A 26,345-nucleotide genomic window follows, 5' to 3' on the forward strand; every position below is an offset into this window, starting at 1 on the left:
TTACTGGGGCTGCAGTTTATATATGAATTGATCGTATACTCTTTTTTATTTGCACAAGAGACAAAAGTTTTAGTATTTTTCATATACTTGCAGCAGGTGCAGGCACTGTGGCCGCACTTGTCTGACCCTCTGGTGCTGAGCCAATTGTCCTTTTTACCATAGCTCCCAAGTGTCCCGGATTTGGCAGGAGAGTCCCGTTTTTGATTGCATGTCCCGCTGTCCCGGGCGGTAGCGCGTGTACGAGGTGTACAGAGCGGAGCCCTGTGTACGAGGTGTACAGAGCGGAGCCCTGTGTACGAGGTGTACGGAGCGGAGCCGTGTGTACGAGGTGTACGGAGCAGAGCCGCACATGTACGAGGTGTACGGAGAGGAGCCGCGTGTGTACAAGGTGTACGGAGCAGAGTCGCACGTATACGAGGTGTACAGAGCGCAGCCGTGTGTACGAGGTGTACGGAGCGGAGCCGTGTGTGTACGAGGTGTACGTAGCGGAGCCGTGTGTACGAGGTGTACGGAGCGGAGCCGTGTGTACGAGGTATGCGGAGCAGAGTCGCACGTGTACGAGATGTACGGAGCAAAGCCACGTGTGTACATGGTGTACGGAGCAGAGTCGCATGTGTACGAGGTGTACAGAGCGGAGCCGCGTGTGTACGAGGTGTACGGAGCAGAGTCGCACGTGTACGAGGTGTACAGAGCGGAGCCGCGTGTGTACGAGGTGTACGGAGCAGAGTCGCACGTATACGAGGTGTACAGAGCGGAGCCGTGTGTACGAGGTGTACGTAGCGGAGCCGTGTGTACGAGGTGTACGTAGCGGAGCCGTGTGTACGAGGTGTACGTAGCGGAGCCGTGTGTACGAGGTGTACGGAGCGGAGCCGTGTGTGTACGAGGTATGCGGAGCAGAGTCGCACGTGTACGAGATGTACGGAGCAAAGCCGCGTGTGTACAAGGTGTACGGAGCAGAGTCGCACGTGTACGAGGTGTACGAAGCAGAGTCGCACGTGTACGAGGTGTATGGAGCAGAGTCGCACGTGTACAAGGTGTGCGGAGCCGTGTGTACGAGGTGTACGGAGCAAAGCCACGTGTGTACAAGGTGTACGGAGCGGAGCCGCACATGTACGAGGTGTGCGGAGCAGAGCCGCAAGTGTACGAGGTGTGCGGAGCAGAGCCGCAAGTGTACGAGGTGTGCGGCGCAGAGCCGCAAGTGTATGAGGTGTGCGGAGCAGAGCCGCAAGTGTACGAGGTGTGCGGAGCAAAGCCGCAAGTGTACGAGGTGTGCGGAGCAGAGCCACACGTGTACGAGGTGTACGGAGCAGAGTCGCACGTGTACAAGGTGTACGGAGCAGAGTCGCACGTGTACAAGGTGTACGGAGCAGAGCCGCGTGTGTACAAGGTGTACGGAGCGGAGCCGCACATGTACGAGGTGTGCGGAGCAGAGCCGCAAGTGTACGAGGTGTGCGGAGCAGAGCCGCAAGTGTACGAGGTGTGCGGAGCAGAGCCGCAAGTGTACGAGGTGTGCGGAGCAGAGCCGCAAGTGTACGAGGTGTGCGGAGCAGAGCCGCAAGTGTACGAGGTGTGCGGAGCAGAGCCACACGTGTACGAGGTGTACGGAGCAGAGTCGCACATGTACAAGGTGTACGGAGCAGAGCCGCGTGTGTAGAGTCGCACGTGTAAGAGGTGTACGGAGCGGAGCCGTGTGTACGAGGTGTACGTAGCGGAGCCATGTGTACGAGGTGTAAGCAGCAGAGCCACGTGTGTACGAGGTGTACGAAGCAGAGTCGCACGTGTACGAGGTGTACGGAGCAGAGTCGCACGTGTACGAGGTGTACGGAGCAGAGTCGCACATGTACGAGGTGTACAGAGCGGAGCCATGTGTATGAGGTGGACGGAGCAGAGCCACATGTGTACAAGGTGTACGGAGCGGAGCCACACGTGTATGATATAGAAGGTTTGCACATGTACGAGGTGTGCGGAGCAGAGCCGCACGTGTACGAGGTGTGCGGAGCAGAGCCGCACGTGTACGAGGTGTACGGAGCAGAGCCACATGTGTATGGGGTGAACGGAGCAGAGTCGCACGAGTACGAGGTGTATGGAGCAGAGCCACGTCTGTACGAGGTGTACGGAGCAGAGCCGCGTGTGTACGAAGTGTACGGAGCAGAGTCGCATATGTACGAGGTGTACGGAGCGGAGCCATGTGTGTACGAGGTCTATGGAGCAGAGCCGCACGTGTACGAGGTGTACGGAGCAGAGCCGCAAATGTACGAGGTGTGTGAAGTGGAGCCATATGTGCAAGGAGTGGAACCGCATGTATTCGAGGTGTACGGAGGGGAGCCGCGTGTGTAGGAGGTGTATGGAGAGGAGCCGTGTTTGTACTAGGTGTACAGAACGGAGCCATGTGTGTACAAAGGGTACAGAGCTGAGCCGTGTGTTTATGGAGCAGAGCCACGTGTGTACGTGGTGTATGGAGCAGAACCGCGTGTGTACGAAGTGTATGGAGCAAAGCCGCATGTGTACAAGGTTTACGGAGTGAAGCCATGTGTGTACAAGGTTTACAGAGCGTGGCCGCGTGTGTACAAGGTGTACGGAGCAGAGCCGCATGTGTACGAGGTTTACCGAGTGGAGTCGTGTGTGTGCGAAGTGTATGCAGCGGAACCGTGTGTGTACGAGTTGTCCCGGATCCAACGGGACAGTCCTGATTTTGATAGTCTGCCCCGGCCGGGAGCTTACTTTTCCCGCGGACACAGGAGTACACGGCGGAGCCCCAAAGAGAACTTTAAAATTCACACGTGACATTCCACTGGAAGCGATGTGCTAGAAGCTGACCGGAAATTAGGTAATTTTGGGAGGAGATTGTGACGGAACCATGGAGGCACTTCAGGGAATGCTTCAGATCCATCACCATGTCCTCCTCCGATAGCATGGACAGCAGGATCACCTTGGACTCGGGGATGCCAGCCATGTGAGTGGATCATGATATGTCCTCCACTGGGAGGCATTACAATGGAAGCCGGGCTGCTATAGTATCTTTATAGAATCTTTTTCTCGCTCTGTTTCTTTCTTTCTCTCTGTTCTTTCTTTCCCCTCTTCCTTTCTCTCTTTCCCCTTTCTTTTTCTCTCTAATCTTTTTCTCTGTTCTTTCTTTCTTTCCTCTCTCTCTTTCTTTCCACTCTTCCTTTATCTCTCTATCTGTTCTTTCTTTTGCTATGTTCTTTCTTTCCCCTCTTTCTTTCTCTCTCTAATCTTTCTTTCACTCTCTGTTCTTCCTTTCTCTCTCTGTTCTTTCTTTCTCTCTGTTCATTCTCTCTGTTCTCTTTCTTTCTCTCTCTCTCTGTTCTTTCTGTACCATCTTTATTTCCCATCTCTCTCTCTGTTCTTTCTTTCATTCCCCTCTTTCTTTCTCTCTGTTCTTTATTTCTTTCCTCTCTCTCTCCGTTTTCTTTTTTCTCTCTCTGTTCTTTCTTTTCCTCAGTACCAGTCAGTGTGCCCACAGTACCAGCCACTGTGCCCTCAGTACCAGTCAGTGTGATCAGCAGTGCTAAATGGATGCATTTTGGGCATGGACATGGGTGTGGTTAGTTGTGAAATGGGTGTGGTTGGGGCGTGGCCTAAATTTTGCCGCGGCGCGCCGCAGCCTTTCTCCCTCTTTCCCTTTTTCAAAAGTTGGGAGGTATGCTTTTATTATTATCGCTGAGATAGAGGCTGGGGGACAGAATATCTCCCAGAGTGGAAGCTTTTTTGGCAATAAATTTCACAGGATTTTCTCCAATTTTTTGTCCTGATATAATATAGGTAATCGTTTTTTAATGATGTTAGGGATATTTTTGAAGTCAGCTCCATTAATGTTCTTGATGTGACGTTCAGTTTGGATTCCACAAATAAAATCCTAGTGTCCCCCTACCGTAAAAGTACAGCCAGAAACTCCACCCTATTGGCACAGTCCTGTCACCAAAAGAATGTCATTAAGAACGTGCCCCTTGGAGAGCTGTATAGGTTCAAAAGGAATTCATCTTTACATGAAACTTTTGAAAAAGTAAAAGATGAGACACGTGTCAGACTGACAGGAAGGGGTTACTCTAAGTGGATGCTAGATAGGGCTGAGGACATAATCAGTAACAAGGACAGAGCAGAGATGCTGAAAGAAACAGGAGACAGGAAAAAATGTCACAAATATAGATCTAATCATGCAGGTAATAAAAATGATGGAGTGGTTTTTACAACTATGTACAGCCCATACTTCAAAAATATTACTATTGGCTCAGCACCAGAGGGTCAGACAAGTGCGGCCACAGTGTCTGCACCTGCTGCAAGTATATGAAAAATACTAAAACTTTTGTCTCTTGTGCAAACAAAAAAGAGTATACGATCAATTCATATATAAACTGCAGCCCCAGTAATGTGGTGTCCTCTGTGCGCTGCGCTGTGTGTGACCTCCAGTATGGCGGCTGCACAGGAGGACCACTGAAGATCAGGAGAAGACGTCACCTCTCAGATGCCACCAGCAAAACCATTAATAAAAGCTCAGCAATTTCAAAACATTTTATTAGTAGTCATGGAGGGGACGCGTCCGCTTTTGAGTTGTCAGGTATAGAAAGGGTTCAAATTCCAGCCAGAGGTGGCGATATTAAAAGAAAACTGATAAGCCAGGAAGCATGGTGGATTTATCAGCTAAACACCAGGGTCCCGCATGGCATCAATATTAGACAGGATCTGATTTATCACTATGAATAAAAAAAAAAAACCTATCTGATGTCATATATGATCCCAGCCTGTAAGGGGTTAATCGTCTATCAGGTTTCTCTACACAGCTGTCCCTATCAGGTAGTTGGATCTGGTGGGTGGGATTGAACTGTGAACTAGTCTAAAATGTTCAGTCTGCCATTAGATCTCTGTCAATGATTAAGGGTACTGTCAGGCTGTGTGCACACGCTGCGGATTAGGTGCGGATTCATCCGCGCGGATTTTGTAAAATCCGCAGGTGAAACCGCAGGTCAAAAGACCTGCGGTTTTACCTGCGGATTGCTCTGCAGTTTTGCCCTGCGGTTTTTCATCTCCTCAATGGAGGAGATAGCAAACCGCAGGAGAATCCGCAGAAAGAATTGACATGTCAATTCTTTCTGCGGATTGAAAACCGCAGATAATCCGCGCGGAAAATTCCGCACCGTCTGCACTGCGGTTTTTGATTCCCATAGGGAATCATGATACTGTACACCGCAGCAAAAACCGCTGCGGAGCCGCAGCAAAATCCGCAGCGTGTGCACAGCCTCACACTTAGCGATGTACCAGCAATCCCGAACAGTGATATGACGCGGTCAGGATCGCTGGTACATCGCTAAGTGGTCACTAGTGAGCTGCCACACAGACAGATCTCACCAGAGACATCGCTGGGGACGGGGGTCGCTACTTACCTGTCACACTAGGCGATCCTGCGTCCTCCCGCCCGGCTCCACGCTCGTCACTCGTCTCTCCACAGGAAACGCCGCAGGAAGCTGATGACGAGAAACGGTCCAGGACGTTCTCGCGCGATCAGCAATAACCAGCGGGTTGTAGGTAAGTATCACACACAGCGATATCGCTAGCAATATCGCTATAACGTCACTAGTTATAGCGATATTTCTAGCGATATAGCTTAGTGTGACATGCCCTTAAGACGCACAGTTTTACGTTGAAACGCGTTTGATTTTAATGTTTTGGACTATGACGTAATTGCTTTTATACTACTGGAAGTAATGGAATAAAAGAAAAATGGATTTTATAGACTTACAGCGCTGGACTTATTTTTTCTAAATACTATAATACTGCCCCTATGAACAAGAATATAACTACTATAATACTGCTCCTATGTACAAGAATATAACTACTATAATACTGCTCCTATGTACAAGAATATAACTACTATAATACTGCGCCTATGTACAAGAATATAACTACTATAATACTGGCCCTATGTACAAGAATATAACTACTATAATACTGCCCCTATGTACAAGAATATAACTACTATAATACTGCCCCTATGTACAAGAATATAACTACTATAATACTGCTCCTATGTACAAGAATATAACTACTATAATACTGCCCCTATGTACAAGAATATAACTACTATAATACTGCTCCTATGTACAAGAATATAACTATAATACTGCTCCTATGTACAAGAATATAACTACTGTAATACTGCCCCTATGTACAAGAATATAACTACTATAATACTGGCCCTATGTACAAGAATATAACTACTATAATAATGCCCCTATGTACAAGAATATAACTACTATAATACTGCTCCTTATGTACAAGAATATAACTACTGTAATACTGCCCCAATGTACAAGAATATAACTACTATAATACTGCTCCCTATGTAGAAGAATATAACTACTATAATACTGCTTCTATGTACAAGAATATAACTACTATAATACTGCCCCTATGTACAAGAATATAACTACTATAATACTGCCCCTATGTACAAGAATATAACTACTATAATACTGCCTCTATGTACAAGAATATAACTACTGTAATACTGCCCCCTATGTACAAGAATATAACTACTATAATACTGCCCCAATGTACAAGAATATAACTACTATAATACTGCTCCCTATGTAGAAGAATATAACTACTATAATACTGCCCCTATGTACAAGAATATAACTACTATAATACTGCCCCTATGTACAAGAATATAACTACTATAATACTGCTCCTATGTACAAGAATATAACTACTATAATACTGCCCCTATATACAAGAATATAACTACTATAATACTGCCCCTATGTACAAGAATATAACTACTATAATACTGCCCCTATGTACAAGAATATAACTACTATAATACTGCCCCTATGTACAAGAATATAACTACTATAATACTGCTCCTATGTACAAGAATATAACTACTATAACACTGCTCCTATGTACAAGAATATAACTACTATATTACTGACCCCTATGTACAAGAGTATAACTACTATAATACTGCCCCTATGTACAAGAATATAACTACTATAATACTGCCCCTATGTACAAGAATTTAACTACTATAATACTGCTCCCTCTGTACAAGAATATAACTACTATAATACTGCTCCTATGTAGAAGAATATAACTACTATAATACTGCTCCTATGTAGAAGAATATAACTACTATAATACTGCACCCGATGTACAAGAATATAACTACTATAATACTGCTCCTATATACAAGAATATAACTACTATAATACTGCCCCTATGTACAAGAATATAATCACTATATTACTGCTCCTATGTACAAGAATATAACTACTATAATACTGCTTCTATGTACAAGAATATAACTACTATAATACTGCTCCTATGTAGAAGAATATAACTACTATAATACTGCTCCTATGTAGAAGAATATAACTACTATAATACTGCACCCGATGTACAATAATATAACTACTATAATACTGCTCCTATATACAAGAATATAACTACTATAATACTGCCCCTATGTACAAGAATATAATCACTATATTACTGCTCCTATGTACAAGAATATAACTACTATAATACTGCTCCTATGTAGAAGAATATAACTACTATAATACTGCTTCTATGTACAAGAATATAACTACTATAATACTGCTCCTATGTAGAAGAATATAACTACTATAATACTGCTCCTATGTAGAAGAATATAACTACTATAATACTGCACCCGATGTACAAGAATATAACTACTATAATACTGCTCCTATATACAAGAATATAACTACTATAATACTGCCCCTATGTACAAGAATATAATCACTATATTACTGCTCCTATGTACAAGAATATAACTACTATAATACTGCTCCTATGTAGAAGAATATAACTACTATAATACTGCACCCGATGTACAAGAATATAACTACTATAATACTGCTCCTATATACAAGAATATAACTACTATAATACTGCCCCTATGTACAAGAATATAATCACTATATTACTGCTCCTATGTACATCATTTTCGCTTTGGTTATCAATGTTACTGTGACTACTCAGTGCTTCAGAAATTAACATCAAGGAAAGCTGAGGATACAAATAATCCCATTTTGTGAGTGAGAATATCTGCTGAGCCGATCACGATTTTCAGGATAAGGTATCATCTGATAGCGCATACAGCCAACAACTCCAGGGGCTTCTCTGGCCTCCCACCCTACATCCATATCTGCAGATATAACGGCTCCGCTTTTCTGGGAAGGATTTCTACAAGATTTTGGAGGCATCTTTAGGAATTTTTGCCCTTTCATCCAGAAGAGGATTTGTGAGGTCAGACCCTGATGTTGGGGGAGGCCGGGCTCACAATCTCCATTATAGGATGGAGCTGAGGTCCAGGACTTCCCCCCTGTATGTCTTTATGGCTTTCATGCACTGGGCACAGTCATGGGGGACTCATAAGGATCTTCCCCAATCTGTTTCCACAAAGCTGAAGCTACAATTGTCCACAATGACTTGTGCTGAAGATGAAGATTTCCCATCACTGGAGCTGAGGGCCCAATGCCGACCCCCGATAACATCCCATAGCATTATCCTCCTCCACCATCTGTACAGGGGGCACAATGCAGTCAGGGGGTAACGTTCTTCTGGAATCACCAAACCCAGATTCCTCCATCAGATGCAGATAGAGAAGTGCACAGAACACGTCTCCTCCAGAGTCCAGTGGTGGCGGCTTTACACCACTCCATCCGACACTCGGCATTGTGCTTGGTGATGTATGGCTGCATACAGCTGCTCGGCCATGAAGCTTCCAGCGGGGGTGCAGTATTTGCTAGAGAGCGTCTGGAGCCTGCAGCTATGCGGTCAGCAGAGCGGTGGTGACGTTTCTGTCTTCTGCTCCTCAGCACTCAGCCCCCCGGCTCTGTAACATAACGGGGTCTTCACTTCGTGGCTGAGTTGCTGCGGTTCCTTCCACTTCTCAATAATATCACTCACAGGTGATGGGGGAAGATTCAGGAGGAAGAAATGTCATGGACAGATGTGTTACAACGGTGGCTCCTGATCTGTCACATGGTAGTAAAGGCAGACGGTACAACGAGGGTCAGACAAGGGGTGAAAGGTTACACACCAGAGGTTATGGGGCTGGAGAACATACACCGGCACACAATATGTCAGTAATTCAGACATACAGCCCATTACTGTTCTCCATATAGAGTGTATAGTAATAATTCAGCCATAGCAGCTGATTGCACCGCATACGATACTTTCACATTTGTTCTGCAGCCTCGGTGTCCATCACTGTTCAGTCTTTTCATTCCATGGCCCCGAGCCAAATGGGACCATAAATCTGCAAGTGCAGCTAAACTGCTGCCTTCTGGGACATCTGCACCTACCGGTCATATTGTATGACGTCGCCGGGAGCAGCCGAATCAGCGGCATTATGTCACTAATGTAATTAGTCGGTCCAGGCAAAGAGTCTGTCCTGTGTCTTACAGGTATGCCGTCACCACTGTCCATCTATAGAGACTGGCACCCAGGGCCGATGTCAGCACCCGGGCAGTGGTCGGGGAAGCCCACTCGCCATTGGGGACACCGGCACACTATGGGGGCCCGTTGTCAGCGCCTGCAAGTGGGCCCCCCTGTTTACTCAGGACCTTGGTACATGCAATACTTACCTGTTCCCGTTCCTCCTCTCCTGTCTTCCACGTTTCCCGACTCTGACGTTTCAGGTCAGAGCGCCGTCACTAATGTGCGCACTCTGTGCTCTGAACAGTCACAGTGCAGAGAGCAATATATGGGGCTCATTATACTGTATGGAGCAATATATGGGGCTCATTATACTGTATGGAGCAATATATGGGGCTCATTATACTGTATTGGGCAATATATGGGGCTCATTATACTGTATGGAGCAATATATGGGGCTCATTATACTGTATGGAGCAATATATGGGGCTCATTATACTGTATGGAGCAATATATGGGGCTCATTATACTGTATTGGGCAATATATGGGGCTCATTATACTGTATGGAGCAATATATGGGGCTCATTATACTGTATGAAGCAATATATGGGGCTCATTATTCTGTATGAAGCAATATATGGGGCTCATATTAGTGTATGGCGCACTTTGTATGTCCCATAATACTGTATGGAGCGCTATGTGGGGCCCATAATACTGTATGGAGCACTATGCAGTGCCCATAATACTGTATAGAGGACGAAGCCACACGGGTTGTGGCGATACGCGTGGGGTATGGTCCTGGGTCAGCACCCGCTTCTTATATTTCTTATTGCAGCCTCCTTTTTTCCCTTAGCGGTTCTGAGACTGTCTGATGGGGCATAACTGAGTATTGGTTTGTTATTTGGGCCACCTTGTTTTGTGGCCGCTTGTGGCACACATGTATTATCAGGTAGTATGCAGGGCTTGTTGCATTGATTGATTTCATGTGATTACTGTGCAACATTTGGGCCTCTGGTCTCTATGAGCCTAGCTATAGGGTGGTGGTTGTGGTTATTATAGTAGGGTTGAATTGCATATGGATTGTATATGGGTTATTATACCAGGTCTGATATGTTGTATATGCCATATTTGACTTTATATACATTGTGGGATGCTCACTATGTTTTATTATGTTTCTAATGATTAACCTTTTTGCATCAATAAAATTAATTTCTATTTGGTTTAGTGTGCGCTTGTTGCAGTGGTGTCTTTCTCCTTCCTTTTCTTGTTGATTGTCTATCCCACTGTTGCGGCACCTATACCTACAATTATATACTGGTCTATTTACACAGTTGGTGCTTATTTTTTCTATTAGTACATTATTCTGTATGGAGCAACATATGGAGTTCATTATGCATGGAGCAATATATGTGGCACATTATTCTGTATGAAGCAAATTATGGGGCTCATTATTCTATATGTAGCAATATATGGGGCTCATATTAGTGTATGGCGCACTTTGTATGTCCCATAATACTGTATGGAGCGCTATGTGGGTCCCATAATACTGTATGGAGCACTATGCAGTGCCCATAATACTGTATAGAGGACTATTTGGTGCCCATAGTACTGTATGGAGGACTATGAGGTGCCCATAATACTGTATGGAGGACTATGTGGTGCCCATAATACTGTATGGAGGACTATGTGGCGCTCATAATACTGTATGGCCAAAAGTTTTGAGAATGACACAAATATTAATTTTTACAAAGTCTACTGCTTCATTTTTTCTAATGGCAATTTGCATATACTCCAGAATGTTATAAAGAGTGATCAGCTTAACAGCAATTACTTGCAAAGTCAATATTTGCCTAGAAAATGAACTTTATCCCCCAAAACACATTTCAACATCATTGCAGCCATGCCTTAAAAGGACCAGCTAACATCGTTTCAGTGATTGCTCCATTAACACAGGTGTGGGTGTTGATGAGGACAGGGCTGGAGATCAATCTGTCATGATTAAGTAAGAATGACACCACTGGACACTTTAAAAGGAGGCTGGTGCTTGGCATCATTGTTTCTCTTCTGTTAACCATGGTTATCTCTAAAGAAACACGTGCAGTCATCATTGCACTGCACAAAAATGGCCTAACAGGGAAGAGTATCGCAGCTAGAAAGATTGCACCTCAGTCAACAATCTATCGCATCATCAAGAACTTCAAGGAGAGAGGTTCCCTTGTTGCCAAAAACGCTCCAGGGCGCCCAAGAAAGACCAGCAAGCGCCAGGACCGCCTCTTAAAAGTGTTTCAGCTGCGGGATCGGGCTACCAGCAGTGCAGAGCTTGCTCAGGAATGGCAGCAGGCAGGTGTGAGTGCATCTGCACGCACTGTGAGGCGGAGACTCTTGGAGCAAGGCCTGGTCTCAAGGAGGGCAGCAAAGAAGCCACTTCTCTCCAGGAAAAACATCATGGACAGACTGATATTCTGCAAGAGGTACAGGGAGTGGACTGCTGAGGACTGGGGTAAAGTCATTTTCTCTGATGAATCCCCTTTTCGATTGTTTGGGACATCTGGAAAACGGCTTATTCGGAGAAGACCAGGTGAGCGCTACCATCAGTCTTGTCTCATGCCAACTGTCAAGCATCCTGAAACCATTCATGTGTGTGGTTGCTTCTCAGCCAAGGGAATGGGCTCTCTCTCAGTCTTGCCTAAAAACACAGCCATGAATAAAGAATGGTACCAGAATGTCCTCCAAGACCAACTTCTCCCAACCGTCCAAGAGCAGTTTGGCGATCAACAATGCCTTTTTCAACATGATGGAGCACCTTGCCATAAAGCAAAGGTGATAACTAAATGGCTCAGGGAACAAAACATAGAGATTTTGGGAGCATGGCCTGGAAACTCCCCAGATCTTAATCCCATTGAGAACTTGTGGTCAATCATCAAGAGACGGGTGGACAAACAAAAACCTTCAAATTCAGACAAAATAAAAAGCATTGATTTTGCAAGAATGGACTGCTATCAGTCAGGATTTGATCCAGAAGTTGATTGAGAGCATGCCAGGGAGAATTGCTGAGGTCCTGAAGAAGAAGGGTCAACACTGCAAATATTGACTTGCTGCATTAACTCATTCTAACTGTCAATATAACCTTTTGTTACTCATAATATGATTGCAATTATATTTCTGTATGTGATAAAAACATCTGACAAACGCACATAAAAACCAGAGGCCAGCAGATCATGTGAAAATATAATATTTGTGTCATTCTCAAAACTTTTGGCCATGACTGTATGTGGTGCCCATAATTCTGTATGGAGGACTATGTGGTGCCCATAATACTGTATGGAGGGCTATGTGGTACCCATAATACTGTATGGAGGACTATGTGGTGCACATAATTCTGTATGGAGGACTATGTGGTGCCCATAATTCTGTATGGAGGACTATGTGGTGCCCATAATACTGTATGGAAGTCTATGTGGTGCCCATAATTCTGTATGGAGGACTATGTGGTGCCCATAATACTCTATGGAGGACTATACTGTCTGGTGTCTGAGCTATTGTAGAATTTACAATAGCTATCACTCGTGATGTAAAATTTTTGTGTTTGTATTCCTATATTTCTCTGCTGTATCTGTGCATGATGATTCGTGGTATGTGTTAAAGGGGCTCGCTGAGACTCTTTTGACCAGATCCCATGAAAACCTGAAGCCGGTCCTGCCTGCACCCATCACAAGTGTCACCATTACCCTACAGGGGGCGGTCAATAAAGCCTAAGCAATCTCTGCCGAGCTCGGTACCACGGTATCACAGAGAGCAGCAAGAAAACGGGTCCATATAGCAGCCACATATTTATCACCAGAAAAGTGGTGGCGCCTTCCACAAAGGGTGGGTTCCTAGAGGCTTCTCCTGCTTTATCCGGTTGGGATCGGATCTGATTCATGGCAGTAAATAAGAATTGCTCCCACACAGGTGTGTAATATGGACGTATGAATCAGGAATGGATGGGTTATTCCTAAAATTAAAAAGTTATAACTTTTCCAAAACTCAAGAGTAGGGGTTGAAATGCTCAGCTGGAATGGAGAAGTGTCCGCGCAGGTGCACAACCTCTCCTGCTCATTCTTGATGTAATTGCTGGGAACGGCCGTCATCAGAGGCCGTCCTCAGGATTGGTGATGATCCCAGAAATCAGTCCCCCACCAATCCGGAGAGCAGGGGTCTGAAATGCCCCATTGGGACAGGACCGCGGGTGCACAAGCGCAACATCACCGCATCCATTCTCTATGGGACGCTGGAAAATCCGAGCACAATCCTGAGCCTGTTCCCTGTCGGAACTTCCACCGATCAGAAAGTTATCATCGATTCTACGGATCCCTTTGTGTTGGGAATAACCATTCAAGAGGCCTGAATAGTAATGGCCTAGTGTTAGAATAGGATCAATGACCCAAAAGTGGAGGTCAGACCCCCTGGACCCCACTAATCATCAGTACGAAGGGAGGACCACAGTCCATTCTTTGTTTTCCAAGGCTCAGTGACACATATGGGCAAGGTGATGTACCTGATCATCGCCGCCATGCACCAGATATAAGGGCAGGCCTGGAGGTTAGGTGGGTCACCCGGCTCCAGAATCCAGCCCCCTGCTCCCACCCTGGGTGTTACCGGTAGTTTTGCGTTTCAGTGCATTTTCTGAAATAACTGGAGCAGATGAAGATCGTGCTGTAAAGACATTTTCCACTTTCCAGGATTTGAGAAATATCTATGAAATATTCATATCCATGCCGATCTCTATATAGAGTTGCTAAAATAAACCAGAGCCGCCAATGAGAAGGAGCCGGGGAAGAAGTTATAGGATGCGCTCACCGACCGCCACCGTCATATATCACCCACTGATACAAAGTGTCAGAACCTGGAAGTTCTCTACTATTCATCTGTCGTGATAGGATACGTGAGACTGAATATAAATATATACACAGTGCTCAGCATAAGTGAGTACACCCCCTCTGAAAACTAAGATTTTAATCAATATCTCACTGAACACAAGAACAATTGCTAACATTTTGACAATTTTGCACCTCATAGAACATTTTTTAATCCCTGACAGGACAGTAAGGGTAATAATATAACTCTCATTACAAAATCTTCAGTTTTACTCAAATTAGTTGATGCAAAAATGAGTACACCCCACATCAAAAACTACTACATCTAGTATTTTGCATGACCTCCATGATTTGTATGGACGGCACTGAGTCTTCTAGGACTGGAATGAACAATTTGGCGACATATTCCAACATCAATCTTTTTCCATTCTTCAGAAAGAGCTCTTCTAGGCCCTGGAGGCTGGATGGAGAGTGATGACAACTTGTCTCCAGATCTCCACATAGGTGTCCAGTTGTCAGATCAGTAGATCTTGGTCACTGAGTCACTGTCACTCTGTTCTCCTTCAGAAATGCCTCGGATGTGAGTTTTGGATCAAAGTCATGTTGAAAAACTGTTCGTCTACCGAGTGTTGGAGTGATGGGGACATCTTCTCAGTCACTATAGAGCAGTATATCTGTGATTTCATGATACCATCAATGACATATAGACCCCCGACACCGGCAGCTCATGTGCCCCCCGACACAGGCAATTCATGTGCCCCCCGACACCGGCAGCCCATGAGGCCCCAACACCGGCAGCCCATGTGCCCTCCTACATCAGCAGCTCATGTGCCTCCTGACACCAGCAGCTCAGGGACCCCCACCACCAGCAGCTCATGTGCCTCTCGACACCAGCGGCTCAGGGACCACCAACACCAGCAGCTCATGAACCCACTGACACCAGCAAATCATGTGACCCGGACACCAGGAGATAACCTCCATGGTCTCCTGGATGTCTCCGTGAGACATTACAGTTCCATTTTATATCACTTTTCCCCCACTATCTGACTAATAAGTAGAAATTTGCTGATCTTGTAGCCTTCACCTTTATGTTTAACATTTATTTTCACTTTCTCACGTCTAGTGACATTTCTCTTCCATGTGGTGCTATAGCTGACACCATGAAAAGGAAAGGTTTTCTTTGTTACGTTACGTCCTGTAATAACCGCCCCTCTGCTGGACACCGGTGTAATGAAAAATTAGACTTATTGGTGATTGAATTCCTGTACATTAGAATTTTGTAATCTAAACTTTAGATTTGCTCGTAAAACAGGGGTGTATACATTTTTGCAACATGGTTTTGATTGAATTTGTTAGGAAAATTACTTTTTAGATGTTCAAAATAACAAATCTTGTTTGCAATCAATGGCCGACATTTCTGGAAGTATATTGTACTGTGGTATCTCATAGAAAAATGTTTATTCTGAAAGGAACTAAAGAGTCTCTGACAAATCTGTTAGCGTGTATGCATTTATGCTGCCTGAGCACTATATATATGTGTGTGAAAAATATTGGAGCTATAATGTCATACCAATCATTTGTATCCTATTTGGCCTGGGATTATAAAAACCCCTTTCCTTTGCCCAGCAAGGTCTCCGCAGAAAGTCCAATATTCTCAAAGCCTCAAGGAGAGAACTGGCACCTAGCTCAGGGAGGGTGTCAAGCCTCAAAAGTCTGTGAGAGAGACAGATCTCACACCTTGAGCCAGCAAGCCCAGAGCAGGACAAAGGCTTGCTTGCAATACAGAGTCATACTGAAGCTGCCAAAGAACATTCTAGAAATCTAATTCCATAAGGAGTTATGGAGATACTATATGTCTTAGCTTTACATCGGGTACATTTTTTAGATCTCTGAAATGGACCGAATGCCTCCCAGGGATTTGATCTGTGCTAACACCCCAGGGAGAGGAGATACATAGATTGGCTAATAGGAACCAGATGGCAAAGACGTGTTTAGGCTCAACACGTAGCAGGAGCCCTGCCGGATCCGATGGTGCCAACATCACCTCCCTAGGACCGCCCATTAAAGAGTTTTGACTCATCTTAGGTTTTGGAGTTTTTAGCTGCTAGAGGCAAGGGGAGGGGATTTAGATTCAGCTGAGGGCAGAAGGAAAGTGACCCAAAGGGGATAAAGGCTAATGTAAGGCCATGTGGTCTCTCTCTCTGTTATGCATACGTTCCACTTTGAAAGAGGGGTCATGTTGATAAACATGCTGTGAAGGACCTAGGAGCAAGCAGGCACCCCATGACCCCTGCTGTCCAGCGCACACATGGTCAAACATCATCCCAGTAATTGATAAGATCCATCTGCTTTTATCTTTTTTCCTACTACTATTGATTTTCCATATATGACCATTGTATATGTATAACCATCGTGTATATAGTGTATTGTCTAGTGTGCTCTTAAGGCGATTAAGTGGCTAAATATATAATTTAACCTTGGGCTGCTCTTTTATCTTGATCCACGAATCCACACGTCGATTTCTCGGTTTAACTTTCCATGCTACCGGGGCTGGTTTCTAGCCTGATATAATCCTGATAACGGACTGGGCTTATATCTAATGAGGAACTGGTGACAGTCCTACTGGGCTGGCAGAACGAGTGTTGTGCCACGTCAGTGGCTGTGAAGGCCACATCCTCTCACTCCCTGGGATCATGCTGACAGGGGGAGTCTGTGTAAAACTGTATGAAGCCGACTTTACGTGTCTTCAAGGGGTGTAGAACGTCAAGTTGGTGAAAGTTATCAGTCTGACCTAATAGTGAAGTCAGATGGGGTGGCGAGGTGCAGGTTCATCACAATATATATTGGTATATATACATATTTAGTAGTAGGGGGACTTCAGCTTTCACCATCATCTTATCATAGGTACTCTGAGATCACGTCTATTAGGGTGTATGGATGTCATCGGAGGGCCTCCACTTCAAACATCCCTCTGATATCTAGGTGGGTTACAATGCTCCAATGGATCAGATTTGTCCGTGTATCTCATCGTTGGCTACTTATTTGAATAGGCTCAGTGTAATACTGCCCTTCATCAGTAGTGGCCGCTGTAGGAGAAGTGCCTGGTTAGTGTTTGCTTACCCTGACAATCGCTCCTGATCGTGCTTCTGAAGCGAGATCTACTGCAATCACCAACCAGTAAAGTTAGGGTACCGTTACACTTAGCGATGCACCAGCGATCCCAACAACGATATGGATCGCTGGTGCATCGTTAAATGGTTGCTAGTGAGCTGCCAAACAGGCAGATCTCAGCAGCGATCGTTACTTACCTGTCAGACGCGGCGATGATGACGTCCTCCGCTCGCGTCCACGCGTTGCTCGTCGGCGCCAGCAGGAAGCCGCCGACGAGAAACAGCCCAGGACGTTCTTGCGCGATCAGCGATAGCCAGCGGGGGAGCCGGTCGGAGGAAAGGGCCCCGTCACACATAGCGACGGACGCAACAGCGATCCCGACAACGGTATTACCTTGTCAGGATCGCTGGTGAGCTGCCAAACAGGCTGCTTCACCAGCGAACAGCGACATGTGGGTAACCAGCGACGCACGTCGCTTAGTTACCCACTGTGTACCTTAGTTACCAGCGCGCTGGTGCAGGGAGCTGGTAACCAAAGTACACATCGGGTATCTAAGCGGCGCGAGGCACTAAGAAACCCGATGTTTACCTTAGTTACCAGCGGCAGCGTCGCTGATCTCCCGCCTGTCACACGCAGCGATGCGCGCTGGCCAGCGGGAGACCAGCGATCAAAAAAAAAAATGTCCAGGCCATTCCATGACGATCAGCGATACCCGACAGGGGGGCCGGTCGCTGGTCAGTGTCACACACTGTGATCTCGCTGGTGAGATTGCTGTGTGTGACGGGGGATTAAGTATCACATGTAGCGATATCGCTATGTGTAAAGCCCCCTTCACTTATCTTTATGAGACAACCCATTCAAAACGGTTATCTGCCCTTGCAGTGGAAAGCGGCCTGTTGGGACTGACTAAATGTTAAAGTGAATATCCAGAAATTAAAAAAAAAAAAAAAAAAAAACCCGTGGCTGCTTGCTTCCAAGAACAGCGCCCCACTTGTCCATAGGTTGAGTGTGGTGCTGCATCTCAGCCCCGTTCACCAGAGCTGAGCCTCTTCTGATTAGTAGGCCTCCATGACGTCATGATTGCACCACAAAGTGCGTCGCTCCGTGATGTCATGACGTTGCAGGGCGCACAGATCAGAAGTGGCCCTTAGGACACCGCAGGTAGTAGGAAGTTCTCAGCGCTCTGATTACACTGCCATGGAGTACCATGGAATTAGTCAACACTACCGGCCATGACACATAGATAGGTCTGATGCCTTTTTGTATACAACCCCCTAAAGGACCTCAGGACCACTTAAAGGAATCATACAGCAAGCCTGCTTTCTTGTAGAAACAGCGCCACCCTTGAACACGGTTCATGTCTGGTATTACACCTCTGGTATTGCAACTGGCTTTGCCCCATTGAAGTGAATGGAGCTGCAATACCACACACAACACACTGTCAGAGGTGGCGCTATTTCTGCAATAAAGCAGTCACTGTCCTGAACAACCCCTTTAAGAGAATAACTCATCTCTGACCATAGAGCTCTGTAGACCGGGATTTATCTATTTTATCTAAATGGGGCTCAATCCTCAGCTTTCTTTCGTGTTGTTCTTTTCTACCACTGATCCGCCATTCTTACGATCTCCGCTCGTGGTCAGTGAAAAGGAATATTCTCATTTACACCCAGAGGAGGACGGGTCTGATACTTCTCACAAATAATAGATTGCCACAATGTATCCAGTGCGATGAATCCAGATAAATGCCAAGTGTCCTCCCCCTAAGAGCAAGAAGTTCAGCAGAAGCGTCTCCGCAAAGGTGGCGGTGATTCACGCTACGTGTGACAAGAGCGTCTCGGAATCCAGTGCAAACAATGAGACTTTAGCTCAGGAGGCCTCCATCAGATCCAGGCGAGTGACCAGTAAGATGAAGCTGCTGATCGCGGCTTTATTTCTGCCCAGAGTTACATTCCGCTATTTATGGACTGTGACAAATGAGCGTTTTGTGAAACAGAGAAGAAAACAATCCTTTTTATTTCCAAACTGTAATCACTTGCAGCAGAAATTCTCATCCACCGCAGCGACAAAGCGGAGCGAAGGCGATGCAATGACGAGAAACCGGTACAAGAGCAAATTCCTACTGACAGAAGACTTATCACAGGGCTCGTCTGTAAGGGCATGTTCACACAGAGTTATTTTAGGAGGTTTCATGCTCCAAATTCTCCTAAAAATGCCTAAAAAAATTAGACTTTCCACTCCAAAAACATCTGCGAAATTCCTCAAGCTTAAAATAAGAAAAGTAGAGGAAGCATCAGAATTATTATATTGTCTGTTCTTATAGCTGAGGAAGGACCACTGATCACATTATCACACGACTACAGGTTTCACAATGTGGGAAAAATACGAGAAAAAGAGAAGATGAATACGACAAACGAGTGACACAACATACAGCGCCCACCAAGGATTAGGAGAAGAAGCAGAGATGAAGTTGGAACACGGCACAATATGCGATCTGCAACGTGTGATTGCACAAACTCCTACAGCGATGAGAAATCACAAAGTAAAAGACTGTGGGGTAAAAAATAAGTGAACACATATTTAAGGGAAATCATCTGAACCATTACTTAAGGAGTTCACAGAGAACAAGAACCGACTACAACTACTATAATACTGCCCCCTATGTACAAGAATATAACTACTATAATACTGCTCCTATGTACAAGAATATAACTACTATAATACTGCTCCTATGTACAAGAATATAACTACTATAATACTGCCCCCTATGTACAAGAATATAACTACTATAATACTGCCCCTATGTACAAGAATATAACTACTATAATACTGCTCCTATGTACAAGAATATAACTACTATAATACTGCTCCTATGTACAAGAATATAACTACTATAATACTGCCCCTATGTACAAGAATATAACTACTATAATACTGCCCCCTATGTACAAGAATATAACTACTATAATACTACCCCTATGTACAAGAATATAACTACTATAATACTGCCCCCTATGTACAAGAATATAACTACTATAATACTGCTCCTATGTACAAGAATATAACTACTATAATACTGCCCCCTATGTACAAGAATATAACTACTATAATACTGCCCCCTAAGTACAAGAATATAACTACTATAATACTGCCCCCTATGTACAAGAATATAACTACTATAATACTGCTCCTATGTACAAGAATATAACTACTATAATACTGCCCCCTATGTACAAGAATATAACTACTATAATACTGCCCCTATGTACAAGAATATAACTACTATAATACTGCTCCTATGTACAAGAATATAACTACTATAATACTGCCCCCTATGTACAAGAATATAACTACTATAATACTGCCCCTATGTACAAGAATATAACTACTATAATACTGCTCCTATGTACAAGAATATAACTACTATAATACTGCCCCCTATGTACAAGAATATAACTACTATAATACTGCTCCTATGTACAAGAATATAACTACTATAATACTGCCCCCTATGTACAAGAATATAACTACTATAATACTGCCCCTATGTACAAGAATATAACTACTATAATACTGCTCCTATGTACAAGAATATAACTACTATAATACTGCTCCTATGTACAAGAATATAACTACTATAATACTGCCCCTATGTACAAGAATATAACTACTATAATACTGCCCCCTATGTACAAGAATATAACTACTATAATACTACCCCTATGTACAAGAATATAACTACTATAATACTGCCCCCTATGTACAAGAATATAACTACTATAATACTGCCCCTATGTACAAGAATATAACTACTATAATACTGCCCCTATGTACAAGAATATAACTACTATAATACTGCTCCTATGTACAAGAATATAACTACTATAATACTGCCCCCTAAGTACAAGAATATAACTACTATAATACTGCTCCTATATACAAGAATATAACTACTATAATACTGCTACTATGTACAAGAATATAACTACTATAATACTGCCCCTATGTACAAGAATATAACTACTATAATACTGCCCCTATGTACAAGAATATAACTACTATAATACTGCCCCTATGTACAAGAATATAACTACTATAATACTGCTCCTATATACAAGAATATAACTACTATAATACTGCTACTATGTACAAGAATATAACTACTATAATACTGCTACTATGTACAAGAATATAACTACTATAATACTGCTCCTATGTACAAGAATATAACTACTATAATACTGCCCCTATGTACAAGAATATAACTACTATAATACTACTCCTATGTACAAGAATATAACTACTATAATACTGTCCCCTATGTACAGAATATAACTACTATTATACTGCCCCTATGTACAAGAATATAACTACTATAATACTGCCCCCTATGTACAAGAATATAACTACTATAATACTGCCCCTATGTACAAGAATATAACTACTATAATACTGCCCCTATGTACAAGAATATAACTACTATAATACTGCTCCTATGTACAAGAATATAACTACTATAATACTGCCCCCTAAGTACAAGAATATAACTACTATAATACTGCTCCTATATACAAGAATATAACTACTATAATACTGCTACTATGTACAAGAATATAACTACTATAATACTGCTCCTATGTACAAGAATATAACTACTATAATACTGCCCCTATGTACAAGAATATAACTACTATAATACTGCCCCTATGTACAAGAATATAACTACTATAATACTGCCCCTATGTACAAGAATATAACTACTATAATACTGCTCCTATATACAAGAATATAACTACTATAATACTGCTACTATGTACAAGAATATAACTACTATAATACTGCTACTATGTACAAGAATATAACTACTATAATACTGCTCCTATGTACAAGAATATAACTACTATAATACTGCCCCTATGTACAAGAATATAACTACTATAATACTGCTCCTATGTACAAGAATATAACTACTATAATACTGTCCCCTATGTACAGAATATAACTACTATAATACTGCCCCTATGTACAAGAATATAACTACTATAATACTGTCCCTATGTACAAGAATATAACTACTATAATACTGCCCCTATGTACAATGTGAATAGAAAATTCAATGTTCCTCAGCCCCGCAGTCCGGCAACGAACATTCTTCCAGTTTCCTCACAATGTTGTAGATCTGTGTTTTGTGACTTTTATTCAACATTATTGTGTATATTTTAAATGACTTTGGTGATGTGTGTTTTCCTGGTGGAGCGCGGCCTTGTCTGATTGAAAGAGCAGTGATATGATCAGCGCAGACAAGCGTTGCTGTAAATTGCGGTGAGAGCTGCACTGAATACCAAGTATGACATCTTCCCATCAGCCCTGCTCTCCCTCTCCAGGGATTATACCTGTACAGTACCTTCACTTTCTTTATAGGAGTCACTGGAAAGAGTCTATAGATTTTCAAAGAAAAATATTAAATATTTGAGAGTTTTCAGTGATTGATACCTTTTAATGGCTAATTGAAAAGAACTGAAAATTACAAGCTTTCCAGACTACTAAAGGTCTCTTCATCAGGCACAAATTCTTATATATAGGGCAATTTTATATTAGTTACATTCGTGTACATAGGGACAGTATTATAGTAGTTATATTCTTGTACATAGGGAGCAGTATTATAGTAGTTATATTCTTGTACATAGGGGGCAGTATTATAGTAGTTATATTCTTGTATATAGGAGCAGTATTATAGTAGTTATATTCTTGTACATAGGGAGCATTATTATAGTAGTTATATTCTTGTACATAGGGGGAAGTATTATAGTAGTTATATTCTTGTACATAGGGGCAGTATTATAGTAGTTATATTCTTGTATATAGGAGCAGTATTATAGTAGTTATATTCTTGTACATAGGGAGCAGTATTATAGTAGTTATATTCTTGTATATAGGAGCAGTATTATAGTAGTTATATTCTTGTACATAGGGAGCATTATTATAGTAGTTATATTCTTGTATATAGGAGCAGTATTATAGTAGTTATATTCTTGTACATAGGGGCAGTATTATAGTAGTTATATTCTTGTATATAGGAGCAGTATTATAGTAGTTATATTCTTGTACATAGGGGCAGTATTATAGTAGTTATATTCTTGCATATAGGAGCAGTATTATAGTAGTTATATTCTTGTACATAGGGAGCATTATTATAGTAGTTATATTCTTGTACATAGGGGGCAGTATTATAGTAGTTATATTCTTGTACATAGGGGCAGTATTATAGTAGTTATATTCTTGTACATAGGAGCAGTATTATAGTAGTTATATTCTTGTACATAGGGAGCAGTATTATAGTAGTTATATTCTTGTACATAGGGGGCAGTATTATAGTAGTTATATTCTTGTATATAGGAGCAGTATTATAGTAGTTATATTCTTGTACATAGGGAGCATTATTATAGTAGTTATATTCTTGTACATAGGGGGCAGTATTATAGTAGTTATATTCTTGTACATAGGAGCAGTATTATAGTAGTTATATTCTTGTACATAGGGGCAGTATTATAGTAGTTATATTCTTGTACATGGGGGCAGTATTATAGTAGTTATATTCTTGTACATAGGAGCAGTATTATAGTAGTTATATTCTTGTCCATAGTAACCTGTATTAGTTATATTCTTGTACATAGGGAGCAGTATTATAGTAGTTATATTCTTGTACATAGGGAGCAGTATTATAGTAGTTATATTCTTGTACATAGGAGCAGTATTATAGTAGTTATATTCTTGTCCATAGCAACCTGTATTATAGTAGTTATATTCTTGTACATAGGGAGCAGTATTATAGTAGTTATATTCTTGTACATAGGGGCAGTATTATAGCAGTTATATTCTTGTACATAGGAGCAGTATTATAGTAGTTATATTCTTGTCCATAGTAACCTGTATTATAGTAGTTATATTCTTGTACATAGGGAGCAGTATTATAGTAGTTATATTCTTGTACATAGGGGGCAGTATTATAGTAGTTATATTCTTGTACATAGGGGGCAGTATTATAGTAGTTATATTCTTGTACATAGGGAGCAGTATTATAGTAGTTATATTCTTGAACATAGGGAGCAGTATTATAGTAGTTATATTCTTGAACATAGGGAGCAGTATTATAGTAGTTATATTCTTGTACATAGGGAGCAGTATTATAGTAGTTATATTCTTGTACATAGGGGGCAGTATTATAGTAGTTATATTCTTGTACATAGGGGCAGTATTATAGCGGTTATATTCTTGTACATAGGGGCAGTATTATAGTAGTCATATTCTTGTAGATAGGGGCAGTATTATAGTAGTTATATTCTTGTACATAGGGGCAGTATTATAGTAGTTATATTCTTGTACATAGGGGCCGTATTATAGTAGTTATATTCTTGTACATAGGGGCAGTATTATAGTAGTTATATTCTTGTACATAGGGGGCAGTATTATAGTAGTTATATTCTTGTACATAGGGGCAGTATTATAGCAGTTATATTCTTGTACATAGGGGCAGTATTATAGTAGTTATATTCTTGTAGATAGGGGCAGTATTATAGTAGTTATATTCTTGTAGATAGGGGCAGTATTATAGTAGTTATATTCTTGTACATAGGGGCAGTATTATAGTAGTTATATTCTTGTACATAGGGGCAGTATTATAGTAGTTATATTCTTGTACATAGGGGCCGTATTATAGTAGTTATATTCTTGTACATAGGGGCAGTATTATAGTAGTTATATTCTTGTACATAGGGAGCAGTATTATAGTAGTTATATTCTTGTACATAGGGAGCAGTATTATAGTAGTTATATTCTTGTACATAGGGGCAGTATTATAGTAGTTATATTCTAGGGTCACATTCAATGTCCCACTATGAACTGCGCCAATCACATGCAATAATTTCCTCATGAACAGGTAATAATAAAACCCTGTATGATATAAAGAATATGACCACACTTCCATGTCAACCTATTTTTTAGATCTTGATTTATTCAACATTTTTTAAATCACTTAAACCATTGAATCGTATGAAAGTTTCTCCTCAAAGCGAGTAAAAGAAATCTGTCCAGGAATCTCTTCTCTAAAGGCTTTTATCGCAAATCAATATCATCTCGGAGATCAGGTCGCTCATTTCTTTGCACAATACATCTCATTTTACAACAATCACTCAATTCTTCAAGGGAAAAAGCCCAATAAAAATCCCATCCACGATGATCACAGGATCAGACTATTTAACAAGAAGCAGCAGAAAGCTCTCAGATAAACAGTTTATGGGCCGATAGATCAGGGAAATTTCATGAGAATTCTGGAGTAAAACCGCCTGAAATGTTGCAGACATTTAACCCCCTGTTGCCTGGCCAGCGTTTAGAAATGTCTTGTTTCTCAGGACACAGATGACATCACCATTCTGTGCAGGATATTTTAAGTGAGTGACATCACTTTGCTGAGGTCTGTGGGTCCATTGTACCAGACCCCATCAGTTCTTCAAGTCACAGTGTAGAACCATTGATACATTGGTCATATGTGCAGCAGAAGACACCAGACAGACGCGTGTCGTCCCGCCGTCCGTCCATGAGCTGAGGACTGCGGGAATCGCTGCAGACAGTAACCGTCGCTGATGCCTCAGGAACATGTAGCAAGTCGAACATTAAACATTCATAAAAGGTCAGAACGCAAATATTTATACACGTAAATAGCAGTAAAGTCTCCATGTTTACACATCTACGACGCTTCCATGTAATTTATGTTCTCAGCCTTTGAGAGCCGTAATCATTTATGTTTTCATCAACTTATCCCAAAACAGCAAGATGTTCACTTCTGGGCGTCCTCTGTAGTATGCGGCTACTTTATGGGGAATGCTTAAGTCTGAGTATTATAACATTTAGACTTTAGGTCCAAAATCCTGGGCTATTTATTTTCACTATTACCTCCCTGA

At 42.4% G+C, this 26,345-nt stretch overlaps 1 protein-coding gene across 2 annotated transcripts in view; it reads right to left on the reverse strand.

Moving 5' to 3' along the window:
* Positions 1 to 26,345, reverse strand: part of SLC44A5 (solute carrier family 44 member 5) — a 157,376-nt gene that overhangs the window by 61,575 nt on the left and 69,456 nt on the right. The gene's annotated exons all lie outside the window — the stretch shown is intronic.

Source organism: Dendrobates tinctorius, unplaced genomic scaffold (assembly GCF_039654945.1).
Source record: "Dendrobates tinctorius isolate UK_male_01 unplaced genomic scaffold, ASM3965494v1 ptg000138l, whole genome shotgun sequence".
NCBI lineage: Eukaryota > Metazoa > Chordata > Amphibia > Anura > Dendrobatidae > Dendrobates > Dendrobates tinctorius.